The sequence below is a fragment of the Myodes glareolus genome, chromosome 4, assembly GCF_982192425.1.
Source record: "Myodes glareolus chromosome 4, mMyoGla1.1, whole genome shotgun sequence".
Classification (NCBI taxonomy): Eukaryota; Metazoa; Chordata; class Mammalia; order Rodentia; family Cricetidae; genus Myodes; species Myodes glareolus.
Window position 1 is genome coordinate 85,666,467 of NC_142029.1, and position 21,592 is coordinate 85,688,058.

Consider the following 21,592-nt stretch of genomic DNA (forward strand, 5'->3'; position numbering starts at 1 on the left):
CAAGCCCCTACTGCCATGCTCCCAGACAATGAATGGGTCTCCAGCACCCTTCCCCCAACCCTCTTTGAAGCTCCTACTCTCCTCAGAGGCATCACAAGAAGTTGCTATGGAAATGGGACCACAGGCAGAGCATGACAATGATTTGGGGCAGGAAGGAGCCACAGTGGGAGTTAGCGCTCTCCTGGACACGAGGCCTGCCCATGTGCTGAGTCCCAGGAAGGATGCGAGAAGGAGGACCAAGGGACCAGAGCAGAGGCAGGGTTTCCTTCCAACCTGCCATGCTGGCTTCTTGCCCCTCAGCAGGGCATACAGAAAATCCAGTGTTTGCTCGGCAGCAACTGGAAGATGCTGCCAGAGTGGCTTCGGCACTGAGGGGAGGGGAGCATTGCAAACAAATGACATGTCACAGAAGTTATACTGCTGTTCTGGGAGACACCACACAGAATCGGCGCCTGAGAGGTTAAGTCCCATCGTGCAAACTGGAGATTGACAGCTACAAGGGCTGGCATCCCTCCCACAAGTCAGCCCTCAAGCCAACCCAGAACCCCAGCCCCTTCTTCCACAGACCCAACCCTCTGACAACCCTCTGCCTTTCATTCGTTACTCTTCCCACGCACTTACACTCCTTCTGCAAAGTGCCCACTATGATCCTGGTGACTGAGATAGATGCCAAGGGGTAGAGGAGAGACAAGGGCAGAGATGACCCATCATGGCTGCAGGGAAGATGTCCAGACAGAAATCCAGCACCCATGAGTCAGAGGTGGCAGCCTCAGGCTTTAGGTTATAGACTTGAGCCATGCTTCAGAGACCTCTCAGTTCCCCTGACTCACACACTGTATTCTACAGCCCACCGAGGCCTCATTTTCCAGGAGGCTGTGGGGAGTATTTCCTCTAGCATCTTGCTATAGTTGGGAGTGTGCATGTCTCCCATAGGCTTTTGTATTAAAAGCATGGTCCCCAAGGAGGGACTACTAGGAGCAGGCTGAACTTTTGGTCCTTAGGTCAATGGGAATGTGCTTTCCTTAGAGATCGAGGCCCCGCCCTCTTCTGCAATAAGGGCTATGCTCAGCACATTCTTCTGCCACTATGTGCTACCTCAATATAGACCTGAAGTAATGGAGCCAACCAATCATGAACCAGAACCTCTAAAAGGGTCAGCTAAAATTAACCTTTACTCTGTAAGAAGGCTGTTTCAGGTATTTCGTTACAGTCATGGTAAGCTACAATCTGCAAAGTGTCCCCTTCCATTCTCTGAGCACAGTACCTATCCCACCTCTGGTAGGGCGTGGGTTGCATGCTGCTGATAAAGAAGTGGGGACTTGAGCTCCACCCATGGACAGGCAGTTGGACACTTTGTTCTCTCCAGACCTCAGGCCCAACATAACACCTGGCAAGTTCAAGGTGCTCAGGTGCAAACAGATGCGTAAGAAACATAATGGACGCTGTAGGAACAGGATGAGTGACAGAAGTTGGGCACAAGCTTTGAGCTCCTGTGTAGAACTAGGTACTTTCCTCATAATTCCTAGCTTGGAAGACCTGCCAGCTCCATCGTGTCTTGCATGAGCTGTCCCCCAGCAGCAGACATAGCCTCCCTGGGCTGTGTCCCATGAGTGGGAACTGTGACCTGAGAAGGCAAGAGCAGCAGGGAGAGAAGGTGGGGCCTGGTCCAAAGAGGAAAGAGATCCTGGGAGGCTTCCTGCTGGGGGCAGAACTAGGGCTGGCTCAGAGCTTGCCCTCTAGAAAGAATATTTCTTCAGAGAATAGGGACAACGTCTGCTTGCCAGTACACATGACTTGGGCCTAGACTGGCAGGCAGAAGGTGTAGGGGACACATTCCCTGGCAGTTGGCATCCTGTGCCCACACCACTGAGGCTTTCCTAGTTGCTGCTGCCTAATGGAAACATAGCTGGGAAAGGCAGAGGAGAGGTGGGGCAGAGCATCCAGGAGGAGGAGATGCAAAGGCAGAGCTGCAGTGACCTTGGACCTCAGTAGACATAAGGAAGGTCACAGCTCCCCACTCCCACCGGAGACAGTTCTGCAGCTGCTGAGAGGAGCAGACAGCTGGGAAGGAGCCTGCAACCACAGCTTTGAGAAGATTTTCTAGCAATAAAACTCAGATTTGAAAGGAGACTTTGTGCAGTGAGGGGAAGCCTTCCTATGCCAAACATCACATCCAGAGGCTGGAAAGTGAAAATCTGACAAATCCACCTGCATAAACATATAAAACATCTGTACAGCAGAAGACACCATAAACAATGTTAAAATGCAAGGAAGACACTACAAGAAAATACCACTAATATGCAAAGAGCCCCTACAAATCAATAAGAAAAAAGACAAAAGAGAAGGAATTGGGAGTGAATTAGGAATTCGCAGAGGAAGAACTAAATTGGCCAATAAACGAATGAAAAGATGTTCTGTCTCACTAGCAATCATGCAGATGCAAATGAAAACGACACAATACCACTTTTTGCCCATCAGATTGGGGAAAATGAAGATGATTTGTAACAAGCGGCGCTGGCAAAAACGATGGGAAGTGAACTCTCATAGACCGCTGAAGGGAGCAGAGTTGGCTCAACCACGGCAAGCGTAATTTGGCAATATTGATTAACAGTTTAAACCCACATACGCCACAACCTCGTAATCCCATTTCTAGACGCCTCTTCTACAGAAAACAACAGCAGCGTGAGCGCACACACAAAAACACTCAAGGCTGCTCAGCGCAGCATTGCCAGTAAGAGGAAGAAAGACACTGGAAATGGCCTAAGCGTTTATCAATAAGGAAACAGTCAAGTAAAACATAGCACATCCTCGCCACCGAAAATTCTGCAGCCTTCCGACTGCAGTGTGAGACACAGCAGCATGACAACGGGGAGGGTCAGGACGCTACTTCAAAATAACGGTGTCTACAAATAGCAGCCTATCCATGATGGAGATTGGTATGCCAGGCCTCTAGGTGATCGCCCTTGAGGGGTGCGGCAAGGTGGGACAGGGAATTTCTGGGGTTTCTGAATCCCACAAATGTACTGCTGGATTTTCTTTTGTAATCAGAAAAACAAAATCAATAGAGAGCTAATGGATTCTTTTTTAATCTTGCCCAGACCCTAATATAAAATGCAGATCTAGGCAGCACTTCTCTGGCTGAAAGGCAGGACTCCATGCTCCCACCGGGCCCCAGGCGCCGACCCTCAGGCCCCTACTGGAACTCTGGGACCAATTTGAGACCTTGGCTGGAGAATATAGGGCCAAAGTGACAGAGACAGAAGGTCACCCCAAATGTACAGGCCATCTCAGCTGGATGGGGCCCAAACCCAGGATTCTGGTCTATGACTGCTGAATAGGGGGCTGGGGGATATTTTAGCTGGAAATAAAGAAGTCAACGGCTCTTCGGAACTCTGGACAGAGGCTCAGAGGGCGAGGGAGCAGAGGGCACCTTTTCAGAAAGCCGGGGTGGTGGGTGTTCTTTACATGGCAGAGAAGTCTGCAGAACCATGTCTGCAGCTAGAGACTGGTGTATGCTCTCCAAGTAGCAAGTCTGTCTGTAGAGTCGGGGTGGGTCTGTTGTCACTCCCTGGATGACAGCAAAGAGGGTGTGTATGTCTCAAGGGAAAGAAACACAGGAAGCCTTGTGTGTGTCTGGGAGGTTCCCATCAATGAAAAGACTCTGTGTATGCTTTCTCTCCCCACCCACCCTGTGTGTGTGATAATGCTTACCCCCAAGGCTCCTGTCTGCCGGGAGACTGGGTGTAAGTACATGTGTGTTGGGATGTGTGAATATCAGCAGGCCTGCAAGGGCCAGAAGCAGGTGGTGGACCCCAACACTCAAGCTACAGTTCTCCCCGAGTGCCCAGGCTAGTCAGATACACTTCTCCCGCTGTGAACCAATCAACAACACCAGAGGAAGCTGCCTAGAAGACTGAGTTCTCTTGCAATTCTAGAAGATTCCTCTCCCCTAAATATTTATTTACAGGGCTAATAGCCCACTGACTCCCAACAAACATACCCTCAAGGAGATGAGTGAGTTATGTGAGGTAAGGACAAGAAGGGCCAGCAAATTTTTTCTGAAGGTGGTAAATGACAGTCACCATTCGAGTCCGACCCACCCAAACTCATGAGGACTTCTTAAAGACTTTTAAAATATTTTAACTGTGTGTGTGTGTGCGCGCGCGTGCGCGCGTGTGTGTGTACACATGAGTACAAGTGCCAGTGGAAAGAAGAGGGCATCAGTGGTGTTAGTGTTCTAGGTGGCTGTTAGCTGCCCACCCTGGGAGCTGGGACCTGAACTGGAATAGTCTGTAAGCGCAATGCATACTGAGTACTGAGCCATCTCTCTAACCCCCTTCTGAGGGCCCTCTATCTCATCTTCAGCAGCTGGGATCTGCGTTCTACAATGAGGATCCAATCAAATTAAGTACCTGCTCCATAGCTCTCTCTGCTATCTCCCTACATTCCTTACCAGACCCATCAAGTCCCTTGGGATCCTTTCCCAACTGACCCTCAGACTCAAGACTGGTCCCAGTGCTTCCAAACTCTACTTCAGTCAGTGTGAGGCTCCTGTCCTCCTTGACAGAGTCTGGCTTCTCAGACCTGCACCTTCTGTGCCTTCTGCCAGGGATACACTCCCTCCCTGGCTAGTTCCCAGGGGGTGGGGGCACTTCCCTACCTTTGCCCAGGCCCTCTCTGACTCCTCCCACTGTAGCTGAGCATTTCTGACTTCTCCAGGGCAGGGGTAGATCTTGTTCTCTGCATCCCTCAGCCTAGCCAAGGCCTGATACAGAGGAGACACCAAGAATAGATGTTTGTGGGATAGATTAATGGGTTATCAGAGCACTGGTCCTGAACTAGACATACCACGGGACTTCATAAGGTGGCTCAGCCTGGGCTGTGTCAGCACACTTCTTGTCCTATGTCAGTACAAGGATCAACAGGCGTTAGCCGTGTCACCTGGGCAATAACTGAAACAGGAGGTCCTCACTGGGGACCAGGAAGTGGTGAGCAATGAAGCAGCTCAGGGCTGGATATGAATATACACATATGCAGAGAGAAGCACGTGCTGACTCAGGTCCTTTCAGATGCAGAGTGTCTATAGCCCAAAGTGATTATGAACTGCCAAGCGGGAACTGAGAAAAACTCCCCCCGACACACACACTAAAGAAAAGGCTGAAGCATGCAATGGCCCCCTATATGTCAAGCACCAATTGCAGACAAGTGGTACAGGTCCTGTGGCCCCAGGGCCTACACCAGGACGCTGTGGAAGTCATGGAGAGAGCAAGCAGCTAGGAACATGTGGAGGAGCTGTCCAAGGTAAGAGTAGTTTTGGTGTGCAGGGAGCTTCCCTTCAAGGAAGCGAATCAGCACAGGCTGAGTGGGGCAGAGGTCAGGAAGGACCGGCAACCCCAAATTTCACTTGACCTCTCTGGGCCTTGGTTTCCCTGCTGAAGTCTCTGGCCACATATGGTAGTCCTTAGAATGTTCATGGTTGTGGTTGCCCCCCTCCCCACCAGGTTGCAGGCCTGGTCTCTACCGTCCATTTGGCAGTGGTCTGCGTCTCTCACTCCTTAGCTTCCTGCTGCCCTCACTGGGGTAGGAGACTGGTGGACCCTAGAGAGTTAAAAAGCCTTATTGAGACCCAGGTCCTTCCTGAGAGTTGCAGTCACCAGCTCCCATGCTTTGAGCCTGGGGCCAGGCAAGAATGCTGAGCAAAGACACATGAGCTCAGTTAAGTCTTTCCTCAATTCCCACTGACTCTTCCAGGGGTTTTCTTCAGCTTGGACTTGGTCACACTGAGAGCTGGTGACAAATCTGGACCTGGGTCCCCCTGCTATGACTGGATTCACTTCTTTTTTTTTAAGTTTATTAAATTATAAAAGTTTCCATTTCCACCCCTCCTCCCAACACCCTCCCACTTCCCCCACTCCCTCTCCTCCTCCCTCTCCATCCCTAAGAGTAGTCAGGGTTTCCTGCCCTGTGGGAAGTTCAAGTTCCTCCCCCCTCCCTCCAGGTCCAGGAAGGTGAGTATCCAAACAGACTGGATCCGAAAAATCCAGTATATGCAGAGGAAACAAGTCCCAGTGTCATTGTCAATGGCTTTTCAGAAAGACTCTGGGCCAACCACATCCAGAGAATCCGGCCACATTCAGAGAATCTGGTTAGATCACGTGCTCATTCAGTTCCAGTCCAGCTGGCCTTGGTGAACTCTCATTAGATCAGTCCCCTTGTATCAGTGGGTGATGGCGCCCATCGCAGTCCTGATTTCTTTTTTCATTTTCTTCATCCTTCTGCTCCTCATTTGGATCGTGGAGGGCTCCGCCCGGTGCTCCAATATGGGTCTCCGTCTGTATCGCCATCCAACGTCAGATGAAGGTTTCCTCTGCTCTTGCCTTCTTTGTTCACGTTCTCCTTCCTTCTGCCTCTCCTTTGGACCTAGGGAGCTAGGTCCAGTGTTTCGACGTGGGTCTCCGCCTCCATCTCCCTCCACTGGATTCACTTCTGACACAAATATATCTTGCCCCTCAGTACCTCCATGCATGTCTCAGCACCTTTTTATTTATTTATTTATTTTGCTTCCTCGAGACGGGGTTTCAAAAACAGCCTTAACTGTCCTCGAACTTTTTCCTTGTAGATCAGGCTGGCCTCGAACTCACAGAAGATTCGCCTACTTCTGCCTCCCAAGTGCTGGGATTAAAGGCACAAGTGCTAGAATTAAAGGTGTGCACCACCACCGCCTGGCTTTTTTTTTTTTTAATCTCAGCACTCCTTGATCCCTCCAGAAGCTCACCTGAACTCCAACAAACTGACTCAAACATAGATCTGCAGAAGCCCCCCATTCTAGCCACACAGGGCCTTGAATTCTTCCCCTCTAAAACCAGGGCACAAAAACTACTCTATATCCTGTTGTGAAGGACCTCGTGGTACAGTTTCCTTAAAGCCAAGAAGGGGAATAGTCTACCCTTCATCTCTAGGCCTCAGTTTCCCCTATCGAAGCAGAAGGGTTGCCATGAATGGTGCTTTAGGGAGCCTGGCAGGTGCCATACCCAAACTCTGAAGAGGCAAGATGATCCCTATCCATCCTGCAAGGGCAGTGTGGCCATGCAGAAGAGTCACAGCAGAGCTCCAAGCTGGAGATGTCTGGGCGTCCGCACCACCACAGTCTCCACCATGCCCTGTATCACCCCTGCCAGAGCCACTCCTTACCTACCTGGCCCCTTTCGACTCCAAGGACCACAAGCAGCTTAAAATTGGAAAGCCCACTGTGAGAGGAGCAATGATCAGGGGCAGGGGGTAGGGTGGCCAAATTCACACAGGGCGTCCAGAATAGCCAGATGCAGAGCCCGGACCCTTGGGAGCCACTGTGTTTCCATGTTTGCCTGACCAGGGCCAACCACAAATCTGTGGCACATGCAGAGATTTGGAGGTTTCTGTCACTTCTCCTCTGTAGCCATGGACTATACAGATTCAAACTCCCTAGAAACCAGTCCTGGCTAGCAAGGGCCAGTGGTTGCACAGACCTCAGTACAAACAACTTTGCCACCGCTGAGTACTGTCTGGCCAGTCAGAGCTCCCCAGCAAATTAAGACCGGTGTCAGCCACAGAGTCATTTGTATTCTGGTCTGGTAGCCCGCTTCAATATGGCTGCAAGAGGCAAGGGCAGAGGCAGCCCTCCGAGAACGCCCAGTGATGATTCCTCTCCAATTCCAATTTGCTCTCTATCATTAATGCTTCTGAAAAGCCCCGCATACTCTGCAAACAGGGAAGGAACATGATCTGGAGAAGGGAGGGGAGGAGAGGGCTGGGGACTGGGGAGGGAGGCTCGGCAGAGGTCACACTGGCACGCATCTGGGGCCCTGAAACCTGGAGTTGAACCCCAGGGGGATCTACGTCTACTGAGGACATCTCAGTCACTTCAAGGGATTGTTCCATGTCAGAGTTAAGTAGGCAAACAGTAGAGGGCTGTGCCTTGAAGAACACAGGGAAGCAAACCGGTCCAGGGAAGTAGAGGACCCCATCTTAGGGTCCTGAAGCCCCCTCACCACAGCCTAGACAGCAGGGATGAACAACAGGATCCTGTATCTTAAACACCATTCCCCCAGACTTTCCTCAGTAGACCCCAGCTAGCATTCGTATCCCACTGTCCACTGTAGTCCCAGACTATGTCAACACTTGTCTCCTGCACTTCCATGGCTCTCCACTTCCCAACGGGCTACTGAAAACCCTGCCCCAGGAGCTCAGACCCACCCACTGGTGAAACCTCGATACCAGCCGCACCTACGTCCTCTGAGGTCACTCTTCCCTTTAAATGCCACTGCTGCTGTTAAAGCTCCTCCTCCTTGGCTCTGGCTAACCTGTCAGACCCCCAGCCTTCTCCAAGATACAACCCAAGTGTTTCTCTCTGTGTATCTCTCCCTGGCACATCTCATCCTGGACTGCAACTGAGCAACACAAAATTATGTTTGTGTGGTACTCCGCTATAACTAGTGGGCTCTCAGGCCCAGGGGCTTTGTCAAGCTCGTCCTGTATGCTCCCATTGCCTGGCGAAGTGTCTGGCTCATAGTAGGACCATTCCTCCAGGCAATCAGTCTTACTATGTGTCACACACTCTGCTGGGGATGCAGCGGCTGATGACCAAGGTGTTCTTGTGCTCAAGGTGTCTCCAGTGTATGTGCTCAGAAAATAGCTATTGAAGGCCAAAGGACTCGTGGCCGCTTTGTAATGGGGAAACTGAAGTCTAGAGAGGTAAAGTGCCCATCCATAGGCATTCTCGCTTCCAGCTCACTTCTCTTCCGCCCTTTCTTTCTCAGGACTGTGCAGCAGTGAGGGGCAACTCAAAACTAAACATCAGAGTCGAAAGGGCAAGGAAATATGGTGGATTTCCCCCCTCTCTCCATAATGTAAAGAAAAATTGCTTTTGCTAACTATCACAGCTTAAAAGCAATTAGAATTTTTGGAGGGAACTCTGGGCACGAGCAAAAGTGACGAAGTGATCGCCCAGCACAGAATGGTTCCAGCATCCGCTCCGCTCGCGGCAAGTAAGGGGCTGGGTGGGGGTGTTAAAAGCAACAACTTCGGGCAGCAGAGATGGTGAGGATAAAATATTTATAGCCTCAGAGGGAAGGTCCCGAAGGGGCCGAGGACCCTCTGCTTCCCTCTCCTACCCTGCGTTGAGGTAGGCAAAGGACCGGATGTGGTGAAGAGAGGAACCACCCTTCTGTCTGCACCCAAGGGAGAGAAGCCCCTACTGTCTTCCATCCTTGCCCCTTTCCCACTACCATGCCCACAGCCACAGGGGCCATCTCTGAAAACCTCAGACCTTCCAAATCCTGAGACTGCAGCACTGCAGGTCGGGGACACAGCGCCAGGCGCTGCTCAACTTTGACTAACAAGAGTTCAGTAAACGCATTGAGCATCATTCGAGCTTGATCCTCAGGCACGACTCTCCAGGTCTTAGGGTGGCCTAGATATGAGTCCAGATCTCACTGGGCCTCTGCATGGGGCCACCCCCACTTCCCCCGTACCCTGAACCCTCACAAGACCATTGATGTCTTCTTTCCAAACCCGGAGCAGGTGCCTCTTCCTGTGACCTCACTTCTGACTGCCTAGCGCCGCACTGAACCTCTGCCGGGGATAGACACAGCCTCCTCAAGGAACAAATGTTTTTCCATGTCTTTCCCTGTGTGATCTCTGCAAGGCCTTCAATCTCTCTGAGCCAACTTTCCTCACCTATTAAACCCGAAGAGTAGTAAGACACCACCCGTGGGTTGGCTAGGATTGAGTACGACAACACAAGGTCCCCAGCACTGTGACTAACAAGTGTTCAGTAAACTCATTCTGCCTCCATTCATGCTTGACTCTCAGACACGGCTGTCCAGGCCCCAGGATGACCTAGATGAGTACACAGGCTCTCAGGCCACCATGGAGAGTCACTCAAAAAATGCTCGCCAGGAAGATCTGTGACATCTGGAAGCAAAGGGTATAGAAATCTGTGGAAAGGTCTATGCCCACGAAGACCTAGGGAGTGTGGGGCCAGTGACACCATGGCTTAAGAGAGGCTTCCTTGGGGCCATGGAAACCCTGAGAAGCCTCTAGCACAGGAAAAGGAGGACAGAGGTTCTGGGTCCTCTTTAGCCTTTAAGCCTTGGTACCTCCCCTCCCCCAGGCCCATGGGATCCAGTCAGAAACCTATACCAAGAGAGCAGCAATTGAGGATAAAGCTAAAAGCAGGGCTCATGATCCAGCAGACAGTGCAAGGCTCAAACCCCAACTTCACACTGGCCAGGCAGGTAAACTCTCTGAGCCTGTGAGGGCAGCATTCTTTTAGGGCCCACCTGGGTTCCTGTAGACAGGGAGTGCAGTCAGTGCAGGGACATCTGTGGGTGGTAGGCAGGGTGCTCTCTGGACACCCCTGTACCCTGGCACAGCAGAAGCAGTGCAGGGACTTCCATGGGTGGTAGGCAGGGTGCTGCTCTCCGGCCACCCCTATACACTGGCATACACTGGCACAGCAGAAGCAGGCCTGGTGAGGTAAGGGACAAGGCCTTGAACTCTCTTGTAAACCTTCTCAACTCAATTCTCATTCATCAGGTCTTGAAGGACCAGCCAGCTGACAGCCAGGGCCTGGTGCTGCACCTCACTTTGAAAGATGAAGCCCATCCCCACTCAGTTTCTCCAGAGAAAACAAGGTACCCAGTATAACTGCTGACAGGCACCAACTCAGCCCTCACTGGGCCCTGGTTGGTTTCTGTCCTTTCCTTCCCTGGCTGCAGGGGACACACAGGCTTGAAGAGTCTTTCAGCAGAGTCTGCCAGCAGGAACACAGACCAGATACCAAAAGCATTTCGCTATTTCTGTCTTTTGCTCTCCCTCTGGTCACCTCTCTCCCAGGGGCTTTCCCACTCATAACTCAGTGTCCCCAAACAACCCTTATACCAATCAGAGATCTCTTCATTGTGGGGTCAGAGAAGGAAATACAATGTCAATCTCAGGACATCCCTCTAAGGTCTCTTCCTTCATCTGTACAACCATTACCCTGCAAGTCAGTGACTACATTGTCATATACACAAGGGTTTTCTCTGTCTCTGTCTCTCTGTCTCTCTGTCTCTCTGTCTCTCTCTCTCTCTCTCTCTGTCTCTCTCTCTCTCTCTCACACACACACACACACACACACACACACACACACACATATCCTGTCCACCCCCTAGTTGTCCCGACTAGAGTCCTAAACCTTCTCTGTTAGGCCAGCCCCATTTCCATCTTCCCCATTGCCCCCTCTTTGTGGGGACAGATCAGCCTCTGGTGCTAACAGACGCTCCCTAGAACCTGCATGGCCAGAACCTGATAATGTTCTCCTAAAAGCAATAAACAAAGAGTTGTTTTCGATTTTGTTTTCCTGACACTGCAGTTCCTTGTTAATCCCACTGCAAACAAAGGGAAGAGAGGCAATTAATCTAAGAGAGGTCTCTTCCTATCTCTTAAGGAACCTCTGATTCCTGCCGCAAAGACCCACCCAGAGGTGGTCTTATCCCTGCCATCTGCTAGGCTCCAGGTCTCCACTGCCTCTTTTACTCCACCCCCCCCACCACCACACGTGTGTACTTCTCTGCTATGTGACCTTGGGTAGGACAGATGGCTCCTGGGACCTTGGTTTTCTCACCTATCAGCACCCTCATCCCTCAAGGATAAAGGGGAGAGAATAACACGACCCTTTGAGATTAGACAGAAACATTTTCTCTTGTTTAGAGAGACAAATGTTGAACTATTTAGGGATGAAATGTCATGATGTCGATAATAGACTTCAAAATAATTCAGAAAAAAAAGACAAAAGATTGTTAAATCCAGGAGAGGGTGTCTGGGAGTTCCCTGTACGATTCTCTTTGCCTTTCTGAGCTTCTGAAAATGTTCCTAACAGAAAGTTAAAAGGCACTGACCACATGATCAAGCCCACAAACAATGCCCTGAGCTTCCAGGCACATCTGAAAGGCAACCCAGTCTTGTATGTAGGTTAAACATTCCCCCCTCCAAACCCCACCATCTCCTCGTGTTGGCTCCCTAGAGATTTCTCTCTCATGCATTGCGCTGGAGCCCAGATCCAGCACTTCACTGGGGCAACTATTGTCTGTGGCCATGGCCCTCTATTCTCGAGTCCCCTGTCCTCTCTGCAATGAGTCATGGTACGGGGTCCACTGTCTCTGAACCTCAAGATGTTCTTACTCAAAGCATGTCAGGTAGAAATGAGGACAAGCTGTCACCATTCAAAGGCAAAGTGACTGATGTCCCATTTAACAGGTGGGAAAGAGCTAAGATAGACTGCAAACAAAATAAGGCAGTGAAAACACAAAGGAAAGCAGAGGCAAGCAAAAACTCCCTGTGTGCCCCAATGCTCCTACTCCCCAGTCTCGACCCTGGGTCCTAGACTGGAGGGAAGCCCAGCACCTCTGCTCTCTAGCTCCTGTTTGTCCAGCCTCCTGGTAGGGATGAACGGCATGATGGAAATCCCCTAGCCTGGCCCAGCTGATCCACACCAGCACTGGTCAGGCCTACCCCACTGGTCGATCATGAAGAGTTATCAGAATCCCAAATAATCAATCGCTAATTGCTGAATGCCATGCAATTCATCGGCAAGAGTTATGTGTGGCCAGTGACTGGGCGCCCCCGCACAGTCTGATGGAGCCTCCTGGGACAGAGCGGGGTTATGTCTGCGGTGAGCAATGCAGCAGAAAAGCCGCCCATAACTTTTAAGTTTCTCAAACAATATCCTAGGCACACCCCACATCCTGGGCCCTGGGACCACCCAAGGAGGAAGGGCAGGGACCGTGGAGGCCCTGAAGGATGAGCCACACGCCTCAATTCGTTTGGCTGTCCCCTGAGCATGTCAGCTACCCAAATGGAGAGACCATAGCATAGGGAGGAGGAAATAGCAGAGGACTGTTAGAGTCAGAGTCAGACTAGGCAAGGTGCCATTGAGTTGGGACACCAGCCTGGGGGGAACAGGGAAGCCAGTGAGTGACAACATTAACCACCACCATGTGCTGAGAGGGACTATCCAGAGTCACCTCCGGGCTACGGGCTACGTGCCTGAAGCGGCTGGTCTTAGTCATCTCTGTCCCCATAGCACCCAGCACAGCCAGGCTCAGAGGAAGCACCCAGCAAATGAATCACCAAATGCTTTCAGGATCATTAAATTGTAGGGTCTGGACTCCGGTACTACTGTCATGGAAAAGTGTTTTTATACTCCATCCATTTACAAATACGTATTTGTATAAGAGTCCCAAAAATAGACTTGGGACACAGGCTAGGAGATTCCTCTTTCCAATCTACAAAGAGACAGGGTTGGGGGGGGGATAGTGACCTCCCTAGAGTCACACAGCAGTCAGAGGCAGAGTCCAGGACCTTCATCCACTTCCAGAAGACTCTCTGGAATATCCCAGAACTATATGGACGCCACCCCTAGATCCTCCCAGCTCCTCCTGTTCCACCCCATCAGGAAGCTACTCACACTTAGCCTCTTGCCCACTAGGAGAGGATAGAGTAACACAGGCAATGCTTTTGAACATCCCTGATACCAGCTTCTGTGACTGAGGCTGGTCTCCAGGATTGTTTACTTCTGCTTTAATGGAAATAAGACTAAGCAGGACTTTCCAGAGTCCCCAAGCTTGAAGCAAACAGAAAACAAAGTCATTCTCAATCTCTAACCCAGAAGTCTGGGCAATCTAATTTTGGAACAAGAACACTGGACTAGGAGACCAGAGACATCTCAACCCAACAAGCTTTGTCACTTCTGCAATGTCACTTCCCTGACACCTGTTTTCTCATCTGTGGGACAAGGTAATGTTCTGCCCTCAGTATAGGACAACCATTAGGGTTTAACATGAATATAAAAGTGCAGGAAAGGGGTGGGAGAGATGGCTCTACAGTTTAAGAACACTGGTTACTCTTGCAGAGGACCCAGGTTCAGTTCCCAGCTCCCACTTGGTGTCTTACAACCATCTGTAACTCCAGGTCCAAAGAATCCCATATCTTCTGCTGACCTCTTTAGATACTGTTTGCATATTGGGCACTTACATACAAACAGGCAAAACCTCATACACCTAAAATTAAAATAATAAGTAACTACTATATACATACAAATAGATAGATAGATAGATAGATAGATAGATAGATAGATAGATAGATAGATAGATAGATATGGAGGGGGGAGCCAGTTGTGGTGGCACATGCTTGTGATCTCCACACTTTGTAGGTAGAGGTAGAAGGATCAGGAATTCAAGGTCATCTTCTGCGGGATAGTGAGTTTAAGGCCAGCCTGAGCTACAGGAGGTCCTAATATCACCCCCCAAAAAATATTAAAATATGAAAATTATATAGCAAATTTTGTTCTAGGAGATAATGTCAAGGCTCCTCCTTGCCTCAGTCAGAATACTGAAATCAACGGAACTTACATTCCTCTCCCTACAGAAGGCACAAAATGAGCTCCCATTGCCTGATGCTCTACAATCTTGAGGAAAATGTTTTCAAAATGTATTAGTGACATTTCTATTGCCTTAATATCAATCTCTTCATTACTCTTCATTATACAGGTAAAGAAACTGAAATTCAGGGGGGGAAAATATGTGATTTATCCAGGTTCACTGGGCTTGGCAGCAGTTGAATAAGAATTAAAATCCTGCTCCATATGGCATGCACATCCCAGACCATTTTGATTGTACCTCGTTGGTTTAAGGCTGCCCATACCCAGAATCTCAGAGACAGAATCAGTTCTCAGTGTGAGGGAGTATACCTCATACACATACAGACTCTTCTTAGGCCGGAAAATAGCTCCCCAAGGCTCATGGGCTGCAGGACCATCAGAGCTGGGTGGGGCATATGAGAGTAAGGTGGCTGTCACAGTTGCCCTTAGGCAAACTGGATAAGTCCCAGGCTCCACAAAGCTGCCCATCCAGCTGCCCTAGCAGATGGGTGCTACAACTGGGCCACCTGCCAAGACCCAATCTCCATGTCCAAACCTACCTGGACATCAAGGTTCCATTTTGGCCTCTGCCTACCCTGACCCTGGTGGCTGGCAGTGCCCGCATAGACCTAAAAGGCCATGGTGACAGCCGCTCTCTCTCCTCCAGCAGCAAGCATCTCCCCTGATGTGGCCATATGGCCCCATATGCTCCCTGACAGCTGGACTGCTGAAGCAACTGCCTGAGGATGTCCTCTTCAGAGACCCACAGGCCCTCACCACCCCACCTACCTCTGCCCAGCAGGCCCCAGGAATAGTCAGAGAAATGCTAGGCTGGAATCCTGTACCCCTGACTTTATGCCCTAGGCCAGCTATGGCCCGTCTGGGGACTGCTCTCTTTATCTGTCTAACAGCAGTGCTGACCTCTAAGCCCATCCCTTTGTATCCCACTTCCAAGGTTATAGATCACCCGAACTCACTCCAGTTAGCCAGTGAGGCAATATTTCCCACTGTCAAGATACAGAGAGACCCTGAGGTCCAAGAGTTGGCTCAGTGAGTTGCTCAGAGGCATGCACTACTGGGAACTACATCTGTGACTCAGGGCACCTGCCATTTCTGCTCTGATACTGGAGCTAACCTGAGCCCTAGGCCAACTCTTGTGACCCACTCCTGTCTCCACTCAGACAGAATCTGTCTTTGATCACTCGCCCTCCCCAGGAAGATGCACCATACTGCTGCCCCTGATCCTGGACTCTCCTGCAGCCCCAGTACTCCCTCACTGCCTCTCTGGCCTAGCCAAGCTCACCACCACCAGCAGCAGCAGACGTGGTTTAAATCACAAATCTAATTTTGTCCCTTAAGAATTTTATCTCTGACCCCTGTATCTGGCATCAACACACGCTCCTTCTCTGGGCACTCAGACTCCCTTCATGTCGGCCTGCTTATTGCCTGTCATTCTCCCGCGTGATCGACTCCACAGCAAACATGCTCTACCCACACCGGCGCTTCCCACCTCTTTGCCTTTGCTAATGCTGGGCCATCTCCTGGAAAGCCCTCACCCACATCCACATTCTCCAGTCACTCATTGATTCAACAAAGATTTATTGAGCATCCACTACGCACCAGAAACATTTCAGTTGGCCCAAATCCCTCCCAGCCCTCCATGCCCTCTGAATTGTCCCTTTTCATCCCCCAGCCTGTGCTTGTATACTCATTCGGTCCCCTCTGCTCAGGCCCAGAGATGGGGATCCAAGCCTGGTTCCCCTTGACAGCTCATCCAAAGAGGGCTAACACTATCATCAGCATGCACCTCGGGTTCCAAACCAAACGTCCCAGATATATAGTGAGCCCTACATGCAAGATTCCAGGCAGTGGAGAGAAAGATCCAAGGTGTGGTTTACGGGAATAAGCATTTAGCACTGAGAAATCATGAAAAAGATGTGCACTGGCCGGAGTGACCTTCTACCCTTAGAGGAGGTCTCAGTGGTCAGAGACAATGCTTGCCAACAAGTCACCCCATGATCCAGTCTACCCGGCAACCTCCTTAGGTAGATAATTTGAACATAACGATTTTACAGTTTAAACCCCAGACAAAATGGGTCCTGGCTAGCATGGGAATCAAGGGCCACATTCCTGATGTCAGAGTGGGTGTGGCTAACTTCCTAAGGGGACAGTCAGTGGACAGTCAGTGGACAGTCAGTGGACCTCAAGAGAATTCTTATCCCAGCAGCACAGACAAAGGGCCAAGGAGGTGACTTGTGCTTTCCCCAGTTTAGGAAGACACAGAGAGCTCATCTGGCTACAACCAGCTGGAGGCCTGGAACAGAGCCACCTCTAGAACAGAAGAACGGGGCAGGGGTTCAAAGAGGCCTGGATGGCAGAAGTTGGGCCATGCCAGACATTTGGCTACTCTCCATCCACCTGGAACATTGGTCCATACCCAAGAAACAAAAATCCATGGCTCAATGATAGAGAACTTGCCTAACATGTAGACCCTTGGTTGGACTTCCAGCCCCTCAGAACATAGCAAAAGTCCAGCTTAAGGAGGCACAGAGGTAGAGAGAGCATAGTTGAAAGAGAACAGTAAAGCTGTGGCTGAGAATGTCAAGTCAGCAGGAGTTAGAGAATCAGCCAGAGCCAGCACAGGAGGAAAGAGGAGAGGCAGAGAGGCTGCCCGGGTGGGGAAGCCAATAGAAGCTGAGGAAGTTGTGGCAGCATCTGTCCTGGAGGCACAACTACCACAACCAATGTGAGACCCAGTCATCCCTGAGCCACAGCTGGCACCTCCAAAGGCCTGAATGAACCTGTGGCGTCAGAGACCTGCAAGCTGTTCAGACCTCTTGTTTTTGACCTGTGCTCCCTGGGGAGGAATCGACCCACGAGCCATCAAGTTCCCTCCCTTCCCCTAGCAATACTTTTAACTCTCTGTAGCAAAATTACTTGCTAAAGGGTAAACTCTTTGGCCCAGGGGGGCCACACATAATGGGCATCGCCAAGGCTCAGCCTAGCTCTGATCCTGGAATGATACTGGCATGCCAGAGTTGTGCTGAGTATAGCGAGCAGACCAGGCTACAAACCATCACTGAGCACAGGCAGGATCTGTCCCCAAATCTAGGCAGCGGAAGTTTAACCAGACTAGAGTGAGAGGGCTCATAGATGAAGTCAGAGAGAGAACGTGCCTTGGCAACGCTACTTCAGGCTGAGCTGCGGTCCCATCCTGGAAGGATGTTAGTAACTGACAGTTCCCAACTGGGGTGACTCCAGCAACAGGCTTCTGGAGTCCTGGTTCCAGGGCAATAAGGAAAGTCCCGTTCTCCTGTCTACCCCTTTCTGCTTCTCCAGGATCAGGATCAGAGCATCCCATCAGAGAGGCAAGGGACCTGTCCTGAGGGAGAAGAGAGTATTCTCTCAGCTCAGTTTCTACTTCAGTGCCCTCCTCTGTGAACAGAAAACCTCCCTGAGGATACTGCCTTCTCCTGAGGGAGCTGAGAGACTCCAGGGAGATAATGGAGGTGGGAGGAAGTGCCAATCTGAAAGCTGGGCACAAGGAGAGATTACCTTCCCGGAAAACCCAGCTAGATACTGGTTAGTACAGCCACTGTGCCACTCCAAGCAGCAACCAAGCTAAGATCAAGATGTCTAAGCCCAAAGGCTTGTGCTTAGAATGACAGAGAAAAACAAACAAGCAAACATATATATGGGCTCTGCACAGAAGAGAACTGGAAGTATTCAAGATCCAATCAGCATCCAAAAGTTACTTCCTAGAAGAGGAGGAACCTGTGCTGGAGATAAAGAGGACTTCGCAGGCGACTATGGGAAGGCTCCCTGAAGCAGCCAGTACAGGACCAGCAGAGACTCATAGGGAAGGGGATACACAGAGTAAGAAAGGCTGACAGACATTGCTCTAAGCTGGGATGGGGGTGCCAGGCTAGTAGGCCTGGATATGCCTCTCTTTGCTAACCTCAACCCCTTGAGAGCTGAGCATCTAGTTCCCCAAGCAGCTCAACTCCAATACATTAGTTTGAATTGGCAAGTAGTTCCTTTCTTCCAGCAGCCGTCCATTGAGCACCGGACACAATCTCGCTCACACATCTGCATGCTTCTCACTCCCCCACCTTCATGGCAGCTGCAGATACTACTTGGTCCTTGTGGAGCTGTCAGTACACAGTCCCGCCTGACCCTGGCAGGGTCACAGGAATCTGGTATGGTAACAACTCCAGTGGCACTACTGGACTCCACGGGTGTTCAAGAGAGCCCATGGCTGACCTGGTGGGGTGTCGAGAGGGCACCCCTCTATCCACCAGGGGTTTCGATCAAAGCCCCCACCCGAGTCTCGTTCTTGTTTTCTCATCATAAAGAAAAACCAAAGTTGAACCATTAAACCTCCACCCCACAGCCTCCAGGCCCACCACGCCCGGGATGCTCCGCAAAGTTGCTCCAAGCCTCGGTGATTCCTCAGCCAGGTGAGGGTTTGACGGAGCTGCGCAGCAGGCGGGGAGCGCGGTCACGCCAAGGGGGTCGAGCGTGCACGCCAGTCACGGACGCGCTCTCGACACCCCACCCCCACCGCTGCCCCCGAGGTTTCAGCCCAATCAGAGGCTGCGCACGCTGCGCTGCCGGCGGGCTGACACCCCAGCTCCCCCTCCTGCACCCCTACGGCCCCAGCCCAGCCGCAGCATCCCGACCCGGCCACACTCACCATCCGAGCGCGCCGTCCACGCGCGGCTCCGCTCTGGGCCGTCATCACCTGGCTCGGCTCGCCTCCGATCCCTGCTCCAGCTTGGGTTCCCGCTCTGCAGGGCTCGGCTCCGAGATGGTTGCAGCGGCAATGAGCAAAGCAGAAAGGGCGTGTGTGCGTGCGTGTGTGTGCGCGTGCGTGTGTGTGTGTATGAGAGAGTATTGTGTGTGTGTGAGTGTGTGTTCACCGGAGAGAGCGCGCAGCGTGTGCGCGGGAGGGCCCCCGCGCTTCCCTGCACTCCCGATGCCTGTCGCCTGCTCTCCACGCTGCGATGCCAGCAGAATCCCTAAAGCGCGCTCCCACCCGCCCGTGCGCTCACACTCGCGCACACACGCGCACACTTGGACGCGCACACACCCCCGCTGCCGCACACTCGGCTCTGCACTCCGGATTCTCGCCCTCCCGGGGCGCTCATCGAGCCCCCCGCCCCCGCTGCCCCAGCGTCCTCGCCGGGCGACCCCTCCTGCGCAGACCGCGCCTCACGTTCCCCGCCACTCCCAGAGGACACCCCTCGGGCGTCCCTGCCCCTCGATTATTCCCTGCCCCGCCGTGGCCGTGCTCGCAACCTCAACCCGGGCCCCACTGCCGGACTCCTGCGACTTCCCCCTCACCCCCGCCCTAGGCCGTGTGCTCTCACTCCTTTCTCGTTGTTATCTGTCCCCCACCAGTCCCCGGTCAGTCCTTGGCCTCTCCCGCTGTCTTTCCGTCTGCCTCGCCACCGCCCTTTTCCGCGCCCACCTCCCCACGGCCCTGCGCTGCCTCTCACATTCTCCGCATCGCATCACAGCGAGTACCGCCTGCCGCTAGCAGTGTCCCAGCTACCGGCACGCAGTGAGCTGCGAGGGTCCCCCTGCTATCCCTCTGCTCTTAGCCTGAGCCAGGCTGATGGCGACGTCCCGCACTAGCCTCGGCTACGACTCACAGAGCTCATCTCACTGGGACTTAAAGGCATAGCGCACACGACTTGACCTGCCCCACCCGGGGCGCCAAGCAGAGTGCCCTCGCAGTGCCGGAGCAAGCCCGGGCGGTGGTGCAGCTGGGACCGTGCAAAAGGCACGGTGTCCACCGAGCTTGAGTCCAGCCCTCCGGGGCTGGAGGTGAGTCAAGGAGAAAGAACGGTGGAGAGCTGCCCAGACCGCGCCATGCAGGGGACGCTCAGCGATTGTCCGCTCTGCCTGAGGGGGCGGACTAGGGACTGGGGGCAGTGTAGGCCGGACCTCCAGGACTGTAGAGCCCGGGAGAAGGGATTAGGGAGACAGTTGTCCGGACATTAACCCACCTCGGGTGAAGACATCTGTCAAGCAGAGAGAACAGGGCTCCTGGCCCAAGGTGGCCTTCCGCTCTAAACTACGTGACCTTGGGCAGATGCCTATACTTCTCTGCCCCTCAATTTACGTAGGAAAGACACTGACTTTCATCATCTCTAGGGTCATTCCAGCTCTGATATGTTAGCTGTTCTGAGGACATTGGGGTCCTGGAGTCACAAAGCAGACCTTCAACACCTGAATCACACCTCTTGTTTATGTGTGTAACCCCTCCAGACTCAAGTCCTGGTTGCCCGCTCATTTGTTCCGACTCTTCTCCCATCTCATCAGAACAGAAAAAAGGCAACATTGAGCAGAACAGGAACCTACTGGGTATAGGGCTCTACAAAACAGCATCTCCCTGGACTTTCATGTTTATGACTCCTGCTGCCCAAGCCTGCGGAGGGTTGTTCATTTCACCCATTTCTTCACTAAACACCTATTGTTTGCCCACATCTTGTGCTAGGCACAGGAATATTGGTATCTGATTGATGGAGGCATCAAGCGGAAAATGAGGAAGCAGGTGGGGTAATGGGGCTGTTGGAGCGCAGGAGAGCCTGGAGCAGTGGGGCTGCTGGCGCGCAGGAGAGCCTGGAGCTCCCTGAGAAGGTGATGGTGAATCCACTTATTAGAGCGTGAGCAGGAGGTGACCAGGAAGGAAGGGAAGGGATGGGACTCTCATTCAGAAAGAAACATGCGCAAAGACCACAACGTGGGAAATAGGGAGTGACGGGTCTATTTTTGAGGAACCTTGAATTGAGCTTCAACTTGATTCTGGGGCAGCAGCGAAGCTACAACTTGACAGGTCTAGGTAGGAGCCCTGTCCTCACCTGCCACCCCAGGCAGGCTACAGGAGGCCTCTTCTCTCTTTCCTCAGACCTGTCCACAACCTCCTCCAGTGCCATGATCTGCCGCCTAATGAAGCACAGCCTCCCCCTGCTGACAGGAGCTGGAAGTAAAAGCCCAGGCTGGGCTGCACCAGTGTCCTGGGAGGGCCAAACTCTCAAGCTAATCAACAAGGAGTTGTCCCACAGCTAGGGCTAGGCGATGATGGCGTACACCTTTAATACCAGCACTGTGGGAGGCAAAGGCAGACGGATCTCTGAGTTCAAGGCC

The 21,592-nt window shown here is 52.1% G+C and overlaps 1 protein-coding gene across 3 annotated transcripts in view; it reads right to left on the minus strand.

Annotated features, from left to right (window-relative positions):
- The window catches only part of Lingo1 (leucine rich repeat and Ig domain containing 1), a 180,655-nt gene extending 161,395 nt beyond the window's left edge, over nt 1-19,260 (minus strand). For 2 of the 3 annotated variants that reach the window (XR_015737729.1, XM_048417190.3), the window contains exon 1: nt 19,134-19,260. The gene's annotated coding sequence lies outside the window, so the exon portion shown is untranslated. The remainder of the gene's footprint in view (nt 1-19,133) is intronic. The other variant, XM_087905683.1, reaches the window with a different exon arrangement.
- Nucleotides 19,261-21,592: the final 2,332 nt, after the last annotated feature.